This window comes from Schistocerca nitens, chromosome 7 (assembly GCF_023898315.1).
Source record: "Schistocerca nitens isolate TAMUIC-IGC-003100 chromosome 7, iqSchNite1.1, whole genome shotgun sequence".
NCBI classification, from domain to species: domain Eukaryota; kingdom Metazoa; phylum Arthropoda; class Insecta; order Orthoptera; family Acrididae; genus Schistocerca; species Schistocerca nitens.
The window spans coordinates 255,754,357-255,768,382 of record NC_064620.1 but is presented as its reverse complement, the minus strand read 5'-3'; positions in this window follow the sequence as shown (position 1 = coordinate 255,768,382).

The window sequence follows — 14,026 nt, the reverse complement described above, 5'->3', positions numbered from 1 at the left end:
GAAAGCTCCTTGCTTCGAAAAGACATGTCATTCACAGATAACGGCAATTAGTGGTTTGGAACCAGCAATTAATGGCCTAAAACATCAACTGGAATTTATTTATTCTTTGAGGTAGAGACTTCGGACGCCTTAAGCAAGTCAGCGTTCAGCAGGAGGACGGGGGGGGGGGGGGATCAAAAGTCTCTTGACAAAATAAAGAATGACAGAAAATTCATAATACCAACTTAGTTTTCAATATAATGCCCTAGTAGACTAATACACTTGCGGGCACGCTCAGATATCATCTGCAAACCATTCAAATAAAGGGTCTTCGATTTCAAGTTCAGCCATTGTTCACAGCATCAATCATTGCATAATTATTGTCAAATCGTCTTCTTTGAGGTTTTTCTACATTTAGGAAAACATAAAATCTGATGGAGCCAAATCTGGAGAATATGGTGAATGATGTAACAATTCGAACCGGCAGTCACACAAAATTTCGAGTGTTGCGAGTGCTTTGTGCGCCGGTATGTCGTCCTGATGCAAAAAGAACTTCGCCCGCCAATTTACCGTGCTTTTTTTCTCTGTCTCTTCTCTCAAACGGCACAGGAGGGTGCAATAGAATGATGCATTGATAGTTACGTCCTTTTGCAAGTAATGCATCGTAATAACTCCTTCTGCATTCCAGAGGACCGATGCCAGCACTTTACCGGCTGATTTTTGCACCCGGAATTATTCTGAGGTAGAGGATGAGGGATGTTTCAATTGTTGTGCCTGTGGTTTGGTTCACGATCAAAGTCGGGAACCCACGTTTCGTCCATTGTCACATACTTTGCAAGAAAGCCGTCTTCATTAATTTCAAATTGACGGACGATTTCTTCACAACACTGCACACGCTCCCGTCTCTGATCTGCATACAAGTCTCTCGGTACCCACAGAGATGAAACTTTCCGGATTCCCAAAATATCCACAACAATGTCATGAGCACGCCCATAGGAGATTCCAAATATGGTTTCAATTTGATTCAACGTTGTTCGACGATCCTGCAAAATCATATCGTGAATTGCAGTCACTGTTTCATCAGTGGCAATGGTGACCGGCCTTCCGCTCCTTGGCGCATCTTCCACACTCGTTCTCCCACATTTGAAGTCGGACACCCAGATTTTCACTGTTGTATAAGATGGAGCACTGTCCCTAAGTGTATTCCGCATGTCCCCCGCAATTTTCTTGCGTGTCATTCCCTTCAAATGAAGATATTCAATCAAGTACGGTTTTTGAATCTCTGGATATTCTTCATTTTGCTTATACTACGGTGTACAACGCATCCTGGCGGCAAAACTAACGAAGGTGGAGGCGCGAAATTGACTTGCATACCCACAAAGGGTCACCATAAAAGCAGGTGTTGTTGTTTCTGTGAGACGTTACGCTAACTACTCAGGTTAGAAACTTTTCGACCGCTCCTCGTATGTGAATAAGTGTGTTTTCGGACCCTTGGCAAAACGTTGTGAGACACAAGAATGGTAGTAATTCATTCTATAGCAACCACACCACAAATGGACATGTACCTTGTTCTAACTTCATAAAGAGATCCGAATTTGTTAAAAGACAATTATTTGTTGAGTTCATAAACGTCTCGTGTAGTGCAAATTCTCGATTAATTGTTTGTTTAACACAGAGGTCCCACTCAAGACAGGACAGAGACATCTACATTTACATCGCACTTCGCAAGTCACCTAATGGTGTGTGGCGGAGGGTACTTACTGTACCATTAACTGAGCCCACCAACCCTGATCCACTCGCTAATAGCACGTGGGAAGAATGATTGTCGGTAAGGCTCTTATTGGCACTAGTTTCTCGAATTTTCTCCTCATGGTCATTAGGCAAGACGTATATGGGGAGAAGTACTATGTTATCTGAGTCTTCCAGGAAAGTGCTCTCTCGAAATTTCAGTAATAAATATCCCTGTGATGCACAACGCCACTCTTGTAACGTCTGCTATGGGGTTTATTGAGCATCTCCATAACGCTCTCGTGCCGACTAAACGATCCCATGATGAAACGTGCCGCACCTCTTTGGATCTTCTCTCTCTCTTCTACCAACCTTGTATGTTAGGGATCCCAGATACATGAATAATATTCAAGAATCGGTCGAACAAACGCGTTATAAGCCACTTTCTTAATGAGTGAGCTACATTTCCTTCAGATTATTCCTATGAATCTGGGTCTGGCATCTGCTTTTCCTACTATTTGTTTTATGTGGGCATTTCACTTTAAGGTCGCTTTGGATAGTTACACCTTGATATTTTACGGCAAATACTGTTTCCAGCTGTCTGTCATCAACGCTGTGGCTAGACAGTAGGGGAGTTCTTTTCCTATGTATGCACAATATGTTAATTTATTTACGTTCAGGGTAAACTGCCAGAGTCTGCACCATTCATCAATTCTCTGGAGATCATTCTGCAAATCATTACTGTCTTCTGGCGTTGCTACTTTGTTATAGACAATCGCGACATTTGCTAACTGCCTTAGAGAGAATCCGATGCTTGAAGGGGAGCAAGTTCTTTCGCACAATCTTTGTAGAATCCAATGGATATCTCATCTGGTACTGACGACTTTCCGCTACTAACCGATTGTAGTTGTCTTTCTATTCCGCGATCAGTTATCTCAATATCTGCCATTTCGACTTTCGTATGACGATTGAAACGAGGGACCCTGTTACAATTTTTCACGGTGATAGAATTTCAGAAGACCGAATTCAGTGTTTCGGCTCATTTTTCCTTGTTTCATCTCCTGTTTGTCAGCTAGGTTTTTACTTCTCTTGAATCTGAGATGAAGTTCTCTTTGTTTACGTAACAATTTTCTAACATGGTTGTTAAACCATCGTGGTTTTTTTCCCGTCCCTTAGGACCTTACTCGGAACATATGTATCTAGCGCACATTGCACGATTCCTTTGAATTTTATCTATTCTTTTTCCACACCTTCCTCTTCTTCGCCGAATACCTGATGCTGACTTCTCAGATACTCTGAAATTTGTGTCCTGTCACTATTGCGAAGTGAATATGTCTTCCCACCTTTCTTAACATTCTTTGTCAGACTCTGCTGTCAGCAACATCCTAATCACACCACAAATTGACAAATATTTGGTTCTCACCTCAAGACGAAAACCACAGTTGTCTGCAAGACGACCTGCTGAGTTCATAGATGTCACACGTTGTGCATATTCTCGACTAATAATTCGTAATGCTGTAAACGACCCGAGCAAGACAGGGCAGAGATTGTGTTGTCAGCAACGTCAGGTTATGGTCATAGTTCACATCTGAATCATACTTCAAGTCACAGATTTAATGTAATGCCAAAGTTATCAGGCTAAAAACCAGTAGAAGAAGCAGTCACGGAGAAATACCTGGGTGATGGTCGCTGAGTGCTTGTATTGGGAGGCATTTTGATGATGGGTACTCATCTTCCTGATGGCTGAAATATGCCTTTTGCGCCGTAACTTACAGAAACGGAATCTGACATTATATGTGGAAATTATGAGTGATACATTTAGTTCAGCTTTCTTTTCCAGGGATGACGATAGCTGTTACGGTGAGTTGTACTCCGAGATGAAGACAGGCACAGCTTCACTGAGTGATTAGCGAGTTCTTAAAATCTACAATATTTAGGGGAGTGTAGTAACCACTGGGAAAAAAGTCTGCAGATTGTTAGCCATACCGAGGACTAGTTCCGATCCTCCTCTCGGTTTTTGTGTTGGATTGTCATCAGCTGCCAACAGAGCTTGTGAACCACCTCCCAGAGAGAAATCCAAGTCACTGCCAAGCTATTATTGCTGCTAGGGGCGACCCTACAATATAATGACGTTTATGTTACTGGGAAATACACCCTAAGACAAAAAAAGACTTACCACGAAGGAATTACCCGAATGGGATGCAAATTGGTAGATGTTCTGTACAAGTATAGACAAACAAATAATTACAGTTTCAGAAAAACTGAACGATTTATTGGAAAAGAGCTTCACAAATTGAGAAAGCGAATAACGCATTAGTCTACCTCAGGCCCTAATTCAAGCAGTTATTCAACATAGCATTGATTGATAGAGTTGTTGGGTGTCCTCTTGAGGGATATCATGCCAGATTCTGTCCAATTGGCGCGTTAGATCGTCAGTATTATGAGCTGGTTGGAGAGCCCTGCCCATACTCGAAACGTTCTCAATTGGGAGGAGATCCGGTGCATTTATGGGCAAGGTATGGTTGGCGAGCAGTTAGAAAAGCAGAAGCAACTCTCGAAATGTGTGGGCGGGCGTTATCTAGCTGAAATGGCTTGCCAGTAAGGGCAACAAAATGGGACGTACGGCTGTGCTATTAGTACGCCGTGGATGACAGCCAAAGGGGTCATGCTATGGAAAGAAATGGAACCCCAAACCATTATTCCTTGTTGTCAGAACGTATGGCGGGCGACAGTCAGGTAGGTGTCCCACAGCTGTCTGGTGCATCTCAGTACACACCTTCGCTGGTCGTCGGGGCTCAGTTCGAAGCAGGGCTCATCACTGAAGACAATTCTACAACAGTTAGTCAGATTCCAAGGTGAATACGTAGCTGGAGACGCAGGACTCCTTTCGTTGTCATCCACGGCCCACTTATAGCACACCGGTACATCGACGATATTCTAAGCCCCGTTGACTTTCCCTCCATGGCAAGGGATCCTTGGTTCACATTTCAGGAAGAAAATACCCTCCCACACATTGTGAGAGTTTTCACTGCTTGTCTTCATGCTTGCCAAATCCTACCTTGGCCATCAGGGTTGCCGGATCTCTCCTAAGATGAGCATTATGGGCAAGGCCTATATCCGCGACACCCTTATAACACACGGTACGCCGCCGATAGTCTGCGCCATCTTGGGTGTTAATTTCAACGAGATAATGCCCACCTGCACACGTCTGTTGCTTGTCTTCTTTCTTGCCAAACCCAGCCTTGACCAGCAAGGTCGCAAGATGTCTCCCCATTTGACAATGTTTGTAGCGTTATGGGCAGAGCCCTCCAACCAGCTCGGGATTTTGATGATCTAACGTGACAGTTGGACAGAATTAGTCACGATGTCCCTCAGGAGGACATCCTACAACTCTTTCAATCGATGTCAAGCCGATGAACTGCTTGCATTATGGCCAAAGGTGGATCAACGGCCGGCCGGAGTGGCCGTGCGGTTCTAGGCGCTACAGTCTGGAGCCGAGCGACCGCTACGGTCGCAGGTTCGAATCCTGCCTCGGGCATGGGTGTTTGTGATGACCTTAGGTTAGTTAGGTTTAATTAGTTCTAAGTTCCAGGCGACTGATGACCTCAGAAGTTAAGTCGCATAGTGCTCAGAGCCATTTGAACCATTTCGATCAACGCATTACTATCTCAAAATCATTTGTTTGTCTGCACATGTACATCACATCTACCAAGCCTTCAGAGCACGTCGTTTTTTTTTTTTTTGTTTGTCTGGTTTTTTTTTTGTCTTAGGGCGTGTGTACTTTTTGTGTACTTTTTCTCTTCGGATACTGACTTTTGGATAGGAATTTCGGAAATAGTATGATGTAGACACTGTTGCATGGCAAATGGCTTATGATTAAACTTCTCCTTAATCTTTAGTTCTTCTGATGGCCTAATGATGAGTACTAGGTCATTTTCTGATTATGCTTTTACTTTTGGATACACGTGTAGTTACTGATGTGAAATATACTCGACGCGTCCTGAGATGTCACAATTTTTCCCTTTATTTTACGCCCAATACAGAGAAGCTTCAGTGATTATTCTTACAATAACGTAACCCTACCACTGCTCTCCACATCTTACACATGCAGCTCTGTCTTTTATTTGAAATAGCAATAGCTTAACACCTTTTTACTATCATATATTTGTTCACATTTAGAACATTCAATCATGTGTGTACATCTACTTTTTCTAAGGAAGTTATTTCGTGTAGAGGGACATGGTATCTCCAAAATAATGAACCTAACCCTTCAGTACTCTCACACAATTATTCAAATTTAGGACTTTGAATCGTGTCTATACATACTCTTTTCCAAGGAAGATACATCATATTGGGGGACCTGGTATCTTCTAATTGATCAAGCTAACCCTTACTTCTCGATTTTGTTTTGAAATAGATTCTCCCCTCCTACACGAACTTCTCCTTAATTGAGACGCCAACGTCACGGAAATGTCCTCACTGGAAAATTATGACATTCACCCAGTTAGGGCTCCATAGAGATTTTCTTATTTTATAATCTGAAATAAACATTTGCATGTACCTAGTACCACAGATTCACTCGTTATTCCGGTCCACAAACTTCACAGATTTCATGGTGTTTAGTGTTATCTAAATCTCATAAGTGGACGTTTCGATTCTGTTCACATTCGTAAGAGCACGTCACTACCCTTATGCAGCTCATAATAAAATAAACTGGGGTACCTTAAGAACCAAAGCAAGGGGCTGTAAGGAACAAACTTGACGAGGAAAAATATCTTCAGTTCGTAGGAGCTCCTCCTATTAGCTTACAGTACAACTCTTCAGGTACGCACTTGCAATCGATGTCACTCGTAACTACATCTAACTGCAAATCGGCTTATTCTAACACAAAGAGAAACGTCTCCTTTATATAACTTAAACGGAAAATAATGTATTAGAGGGCTAATTTTCGGAGTCCATTTAGTTCGATTAATACCTAAAACAATAAATTGCCTTGTTAATGGTAATTTCGGTTATACTGTCATTCTAAAAGTGGCAATTACGGGCAGCCAGTAACTTAACAGCAAAACGCTGTGGTAATCAGAAGAGATCGTCGCTCTTTAGCATTAGTCCAGATTTTGCTCTTAACCATGAAAAACTGCGCGACATTATGCGTACCATTTGTAACACCTCCGTTTATTTATCCCGACCTCATATGATCGAATAGCAGGCCAATAATTATTATTAATGTGACCTAATGGGCCTGGCAATCGGAATTGACTGCTACGGAAGTTGTTACTTTCCAGTTCGTCCTTCTCAATACTGTAATAATGAACTGTCTGGTAACAAGAAAAACACCAACACAGTTTCACTAATTACGAACCTATATTCGTCTCAAAAACACAAAAAGGAGGAGACAGCCACTGCCTTCGTCATACATATCTAATTACGGCTAATCTCAGCACAGGCTTCTTCATTTTCCATTATCATCTCACGCTAATCCATCACTGCATCCAACACTGCAATCCAACACTGCAATCCAAGGTGATGCCGGCGCGGTAGACGCGAAACCAAATATCAGCCCTAGAAATGTCACTAATCACTTTCGTAATAATACTTCTTCACTTTCCCGATATTATTCTAGTACAAAAGGGGTCTAACCACGGCGATGGCGACTCCCTTCACCGTTAAAGCCTTGCATTTCATCAACTGGCCTCCACACACCTCTACCCGCAACAGGGCACTGGCTCAACTCCACACTCGCTCTCGCAACACGACACAATCGATTGTTCGCCCTATCGACCTGTGCCGAGTTCAAATTTATAGTAAGGGCCTACGGACCCCTTACACATTGCCCAGCATAACGTCAATGTTGCAACGAACAAAGATTGCTCATGTTCGGAGTTTCAATGGACCTGTTGAAAACTCTCTTAAATGGCGTTACTGAGAAATGCTGTTTGCTTTTTTGGAAGTTTGTTAAATAGACAGAAAGCCAGCTCGTTCCTAAGTAGGGAAGTAATTGACCCATAACCGTCTTCGTTAATTATCATAATACATCCACATAAATGTCCTCTGCTGTGGGCACCCAGTGCTAAATGTTTCTACTCAACGTTGTGATCTTATACGTCCTATTACAAGATTTATCTTTATACAGGTGCTCGGCAGTGCTAGTTATATTTGAAGGGCTTATTTCAATAGTGATACAAGTCCATGACCTCCACTTTTCTGTGTATAATGCTTCTGACATTAATGGTCCAAAGAAAGAGAAAGAAAGGTTCATCTCTAGCAAGAAACCATACGCTTGAATATTTCGGCATCTCAATTGCAGATTTTTCAGCGCTCATTTAACTTTAGGACTCTGTATCTCAGAATGAACAAAAGTGGACTTGTACCACTATTGAAATGAGCTCTTCATTTCATCTAAGGAAACTATTCTCTTTTGTTATGTGAATTAATGTTTGAGACACGCGAGAAGCTTTTCCTGTATTTTCGGGCGACGCTCCTTTATTGAAAATACTATTCATCCGTTCTGGCGGTGATATGTGTTACTGTGCAGACTTGTGTAACTCTGTTAAAGTAGATTATGTTTGTTTTGTATCAAAGGAACTTCATTTTTCGTTACGTGCTGCATCGGCTGGACGACCATATATATGTTTTTTTTTTTTTCAAGTGACTCATCAACTTAAATGCTCACTGTTTATCTCTTAGGTATAAGGGATAACGTGCTGACCCCCCTCGTTGTCTGTTAATAGTAGCTAATAGTAGTAGATAGTAGTAGATGGCTAACATGAAAGTAATTTGCCCCAGTTCGTCGAAGCGGTAAAGATCAACAAGCCGCTGGCATTCGAATAGGTATTGCCTGTCTATTTTCCGACAGTGTAACGCTTCAGAAACGTTCCTACGCGCAGGGGGTTCTTCATTAGTCTGAAGCCCGAAAACGACTGGGGGGTCACATGTCGAAAGATAAACCACTAACATATGTAACAGCAAGACATGAACGTATTCAGAGACTACAGAAAAAGTACTACCGTTCCACTACAGACGGCCAACTGAGATCGACCGACCTCATACAGTACCGTCATCTATAGGCGGTAAGGAGGTGCGTGGGTTCAGCACACGGCTCTCCGCTGTTGTCTGGTTAGCAGTCCTGGTGTCGCTATTTCTCATTAAGGTTGCTCCTTATCCGGGCTGGCATGACGAGACTGTGTGCACCCCATTTCAGCCGCTCCACCAGAGAGAAAGGCAGAGCTGAGGATCAAACCCAGTTTCCTCGCATGGTGTGCTCTGCCCACCATGCCATCCTCCACCAATAGCATCACGTATGGTGCAGTGTGGAGTCATCAGACCACTCTCCCAACTGTAGTCGGTGTTTGTGAACTGGAGCCGCCACTACTCGGCCAAGTAGCTTCGCAGGTGACATCGTGAGGCAGAGTGCAACCCGTTCCAGTCCTCCCGCCGAAGAAAAATCCCTGACAGTACTGGAAATGGAACCTGGTCCTCCAGATGGCAATCAGCCACGCTGACCACTAAGCTTGGAGTTGGACATTCATACGTTATAGGTTCACAATATTCTGTCAAGGGCAGCCTTCAGTAATTTTAAGTATTGCTACCGAAGAGTGGCCTGTATGAGTAGAAAACGTAACTTAAGTGCACAGAAACTACTCGACTCGATAATAATTTATTTGAACTATACCAAGAGCATAGCTGTACTAGACGGAAAATGTCGGAGGGAATTTGCTTAAACCAAAGAGAGAGGGTACTGAACCATAAAATTCAGATTCAGATGACAAGGTAAGGATGCAGTGGACTCTTAATGAATGGCTGGCACCGTCAGTCGGCAGTGTAGTGTAAGATGGTTACGCTCACCACGCAAATGAAGCAGAAAGCATGTGCAAGTGACATTGCTAACTTTTGTTCAAGTTCAACTGTTACTAAATGCAAGGGGAAAATTGCCTATAGTGAAAGGCGTCCACAACTGTAAGAAGGCTGCATCTGTTTGTTGCCATGGAAATTAGAATAGAAGAGAGGGGACGACGGATTTCAGCGGCTACAAAGGTGTCAACCTCATGTGAGCTTGATTATCAACAACTGAGACGTCTTGCAGATGCAATCCAAGACGGATGACCAGGAAGACTGCATGAATTAATGGTGTTTCACGATAACGCCCGCTCGTATTCTGCTAGAATGACCAAAAACACTATTAGGAGTTTGATTGGAAAGTCATTCCGCCCCCACTTTATTCACTTGATCTTGTGTTCTCATATTTTCACCTTTTCCGCTCTCTATAGAACAACCTTCAAGGAACTTCCTTTTCAGATGAAAATGAGCTCCGAACATGGCTTGACGAATTGTTTGCCTCAAAACCACATGATTTCTACAATTGCTGAATCGGAAAGTTACCTCAGCGTTGGCAGACTGTTGTAAATAGTGAAGCAGAATATATCACCCGTGACTAAACGGTTCAAATGGCTCTAAGCGCTATGGGACTTAACATCTGAGGTCATCAGTCCCTTAGACTTAGAACTACCTAAACCTCACTAACCTAAGGACATCACATACATCCATACCCGAGGCAGGATTCGAACTTGTGACCGTAGCAGCAGCGCGGTTCCGGACTGAAGCGCCTAGAACAGCTCGATCACAGCGGCCGGCACTGATGACTAAAGCCTCTGTTTCGTATCCATGGAAAAACGCTACGTACATATGAAATATGGAATTCAAAGATTGAAAAAAGATGGCAATATTCAAAAAATGTGTGATAGCATGCTTGCTAAAACGATTACTGCTGCATTATTATCACAGTATAGAAAGGGCTGGAATTCTATTACTACATCGTCTGCACACAAAAAAAACCTGTGGAACAGATACATTATATATCACACACAGGACATTGTCAAATATTACACCGGTAGCTAGTGCTGCATTTTTTTTCTTCATTCAGTCACTCTGTACCGCCAGGAGTTGATGGGAGGAGTGAATCAGCTGTGCTAGCATATATGAATTTGTTTAAAACAAACAAAAATGAAACAGGACTCCGTCAGATAAATATCTCTAATATAGCCACATCACTGCAAGCCGTGTGGTCGGGAGCAAAATATGTGTCACATATCACGCTACCCAGTTGACTGCAACTGCAGCCCAGTTGCCACATCATCCCATGGCTCACTCAGACCACACCCACATCATGGCGCTGAATGCTGAATGACTGGCAGTGTCTCTGAACCACATGTGCCTCACCCTCCCCCCGCCCCCCTCCCCCGAGGCCTGCCAGAAAATGTTACCCAATTAAGACTTCCCCACACCGGCGGATGCAGACTCCTGCCCTGTCACGCCACCAACATACGCATTTACACAGCCACCCAACCAGAATGCTAAGGAGGACGTAGAAGGACGACAGGTTCTCGATACTGATGGCAAACACTTCAACATCAGTGTACTTAAGATGCAATATTTCTTATCACAGACCTGAATTTTTTCGTTCACGATCAGAGATCTGTAGCCATACCTGGGTTCTATGATAACGCTCCTTGCACTATTCAGTGGTGTCTTGTATCAATAGTAGTAGAGTTGGCAGGCTGCAATACATTAGTGCAGTCTCTGGAAAGTTGTACGTGTTGCACATAGGGTTCGCAGCCTCCCTTATCCATATCTGCCGCGCGTGATTAGCCGAGCGGTCATGGACTGTGCGGCTGGTCACGGCGGAGGTTCGAGTCCTCCCTCGGACATGGGTGTGTGTGTTTGTCCTTATAATAATTTAGGTTAAGTAGTGTGTAAGCTTGGTGACTGCTGACATTAGCAGTTAGGTCCCATAAGATTTCACACACATTTGAACATTTATCCATATCTGCCCACTGCAACATGTTATCTATTTAAGTCTTGTGCAGCCTTTTGGAGGATGGCTGTGGGCCCCTTGTCGCCAATACTGCACAGACGGACTGCTGCATCCATCAATTAGAGATGAAGCACTGAAAAATGTAGCACAAGTTTTTTCTAAATGTCATTCTCTTAATAGAAGCTGTCACTGAAGTAGCATCCTGCACTTTTTACTGAATATGGAGGAAATTTTTAGAGTTGTGCCATTATTAATGTTTGTTTGCCTTCCACATTTAATGTTTGCAGCAAATTCCTATTACTTTCTGAGTATAACGCTTTTCCTAACTTTCTCTTCATGCTGTTCTCTAAATAGCTGGTACCCTGCCAGACAATTGCACTTGACTCTCCGAGTCAGCATTCTAATTACAGCAGAATTGTGTGTGTGTGTAGTCATGTGACATTGGAGGTGGACATCAATACAAATATTCTACAGGTTCGATAAAACAATTACTGCTGCATTATCGCCACAGTGTAAAAGCTATGAATTCTATTACCAAACCAATTACGTAAATCCATGTAAAAGATACACTAACGATAACACACCGAATTGTTAGCTATTATAACCACCTGTTTAATGGCATGATGATATACGTTTTGCGTCCAGTGCAGCAGCAATTCTGCGTGGCATGGATTGGACAAGCCCTTGGCAGGTTAGCAGAGGTATTGTTTATTAACTTTCCATCACTTCTCAGTTCGGGAATTATCATTTTCCATCATTCTGACAGAATTCATGATAACCGCAGAGTGGTGCAGAATGTCTGTCAGTTAAATGTGTGTCTTGGAGAGCGGCACATGTTGCCGAATAGGAGGAAATTAGTAGTTGTAGTTGTGAGAGACGATCGTAATAACCACGAAATTGACATTACATCAGGGTTTCATACCATACACGGGAAACGCATTGGTGATGTGGAGGCAGAACTCATGGTAGTGACCGCTCACGCCTCCCCAAACGCCACACACTTCAGCTACCAACACACATGCTAGAAACTACTTGAGTTCAGAGTACAATAATAAGAAGAAGTTACAGAGTTCATGTTAGGTGCACTTTCAATTGCACAATGACATTATGAAGTTTACTTAAGTACTCTGTTGACTATCAAAATAATAACACCAGTAGACAACAATTGTGCACATACAGTACGAAGGAAAAACATACGATTTTACATCCACGAGAAACTGACACATCCACACACATAATATCGCAATTGTTCTAGGTGTTTAAAATAGGATTAAGTCAGTTCCTTGAATATTATTTCTATCTATTTCATACATCCTGTATCTTTAGTGTATATAAGAAACTTTGATAACTGCAGCTGTTCAGTGTTCCTAACACTACTTTATCTGTTACAAATATATTGCACCTTTAGCATACATACAAAGCTTTGACAGCAATAGTGAAACTTAATCCAGAGTTAAAATATGAGAAAGTACAAATCGATGTCACCATTGTTATTTGGTCGTGGAAGTGGGGTAGAAATCAGAAAAGAATTATTAAAACCCACTGACGTCGCCACAGTCAAACTCAAGTCATGCCACAGACAGGTGAAAGCAGGAAGCGAGCCGATATGTCGCAAGTGCGTCAAGTCATTGACACATTACTGCACTATATTATGACTAAGGATATACATTCAGCAGAAAGGAAATTGCAGTGGATAAGCAATGCAAGCAAGAGAAGCATATTCGTTAGCTCTTAATACATGTTGCAAGAAACTCTAACTCTTTCACAAGAGCACACAGCAAGGTACTGATACAGCAGTTAACAGTCGGTTAAATAAATATAGCAGGATAAGGAGGACACGTGTGGTCATATCAAACCAAGCCTTGTGTCTTAGCCTCATGCTTGCTCCCTTTAAAGGTCCCAGCTCTCCCATTCTCATTGTGAGTAGATCATCGGGATCGAAGGCATTCACAGTAATAGCTCTCGATATCTTGATTACTACATTGTACTGAATCCATGTTCTAGATGCTCCAGAACCATCTATGAACTAGTTTAAGATGTAGTCAAGATAATGGCCTTTACCTGATGAACTTCATGCTGCTCACCACCCACCATCTACTGATGGAAGAACTAACTGCCACCCAACAACACTAGATCACAAGGTGTTGCCATCACTGAACTTCAACTTGGAAGACAAAAACAGAATCTCTAGGGGTCTATGTACCTATTAGGTTCTCAGGAGCCTCTGACTGCTGAAATGTACCAGCCGGTAGGGAGATTATAATGGTTCTTTATTTACGTGACCATTACGGCACTCCAACCCCAGTTCTCGATACCAGTAATATCGTACTACTTTTCTGCGAAGTAACAGACATATTTTTGTGACAATATTCACATTTGGTTTTATTAATGTATAGGTACTACTCCGATGTATCGATATATCACAGTGATATGGTTCTTGTGTGTATTCATTTCTGTGAGACTGTCATAATCTTTGAAATACTTGTAACCGTTTTGGCTCGAATGCGC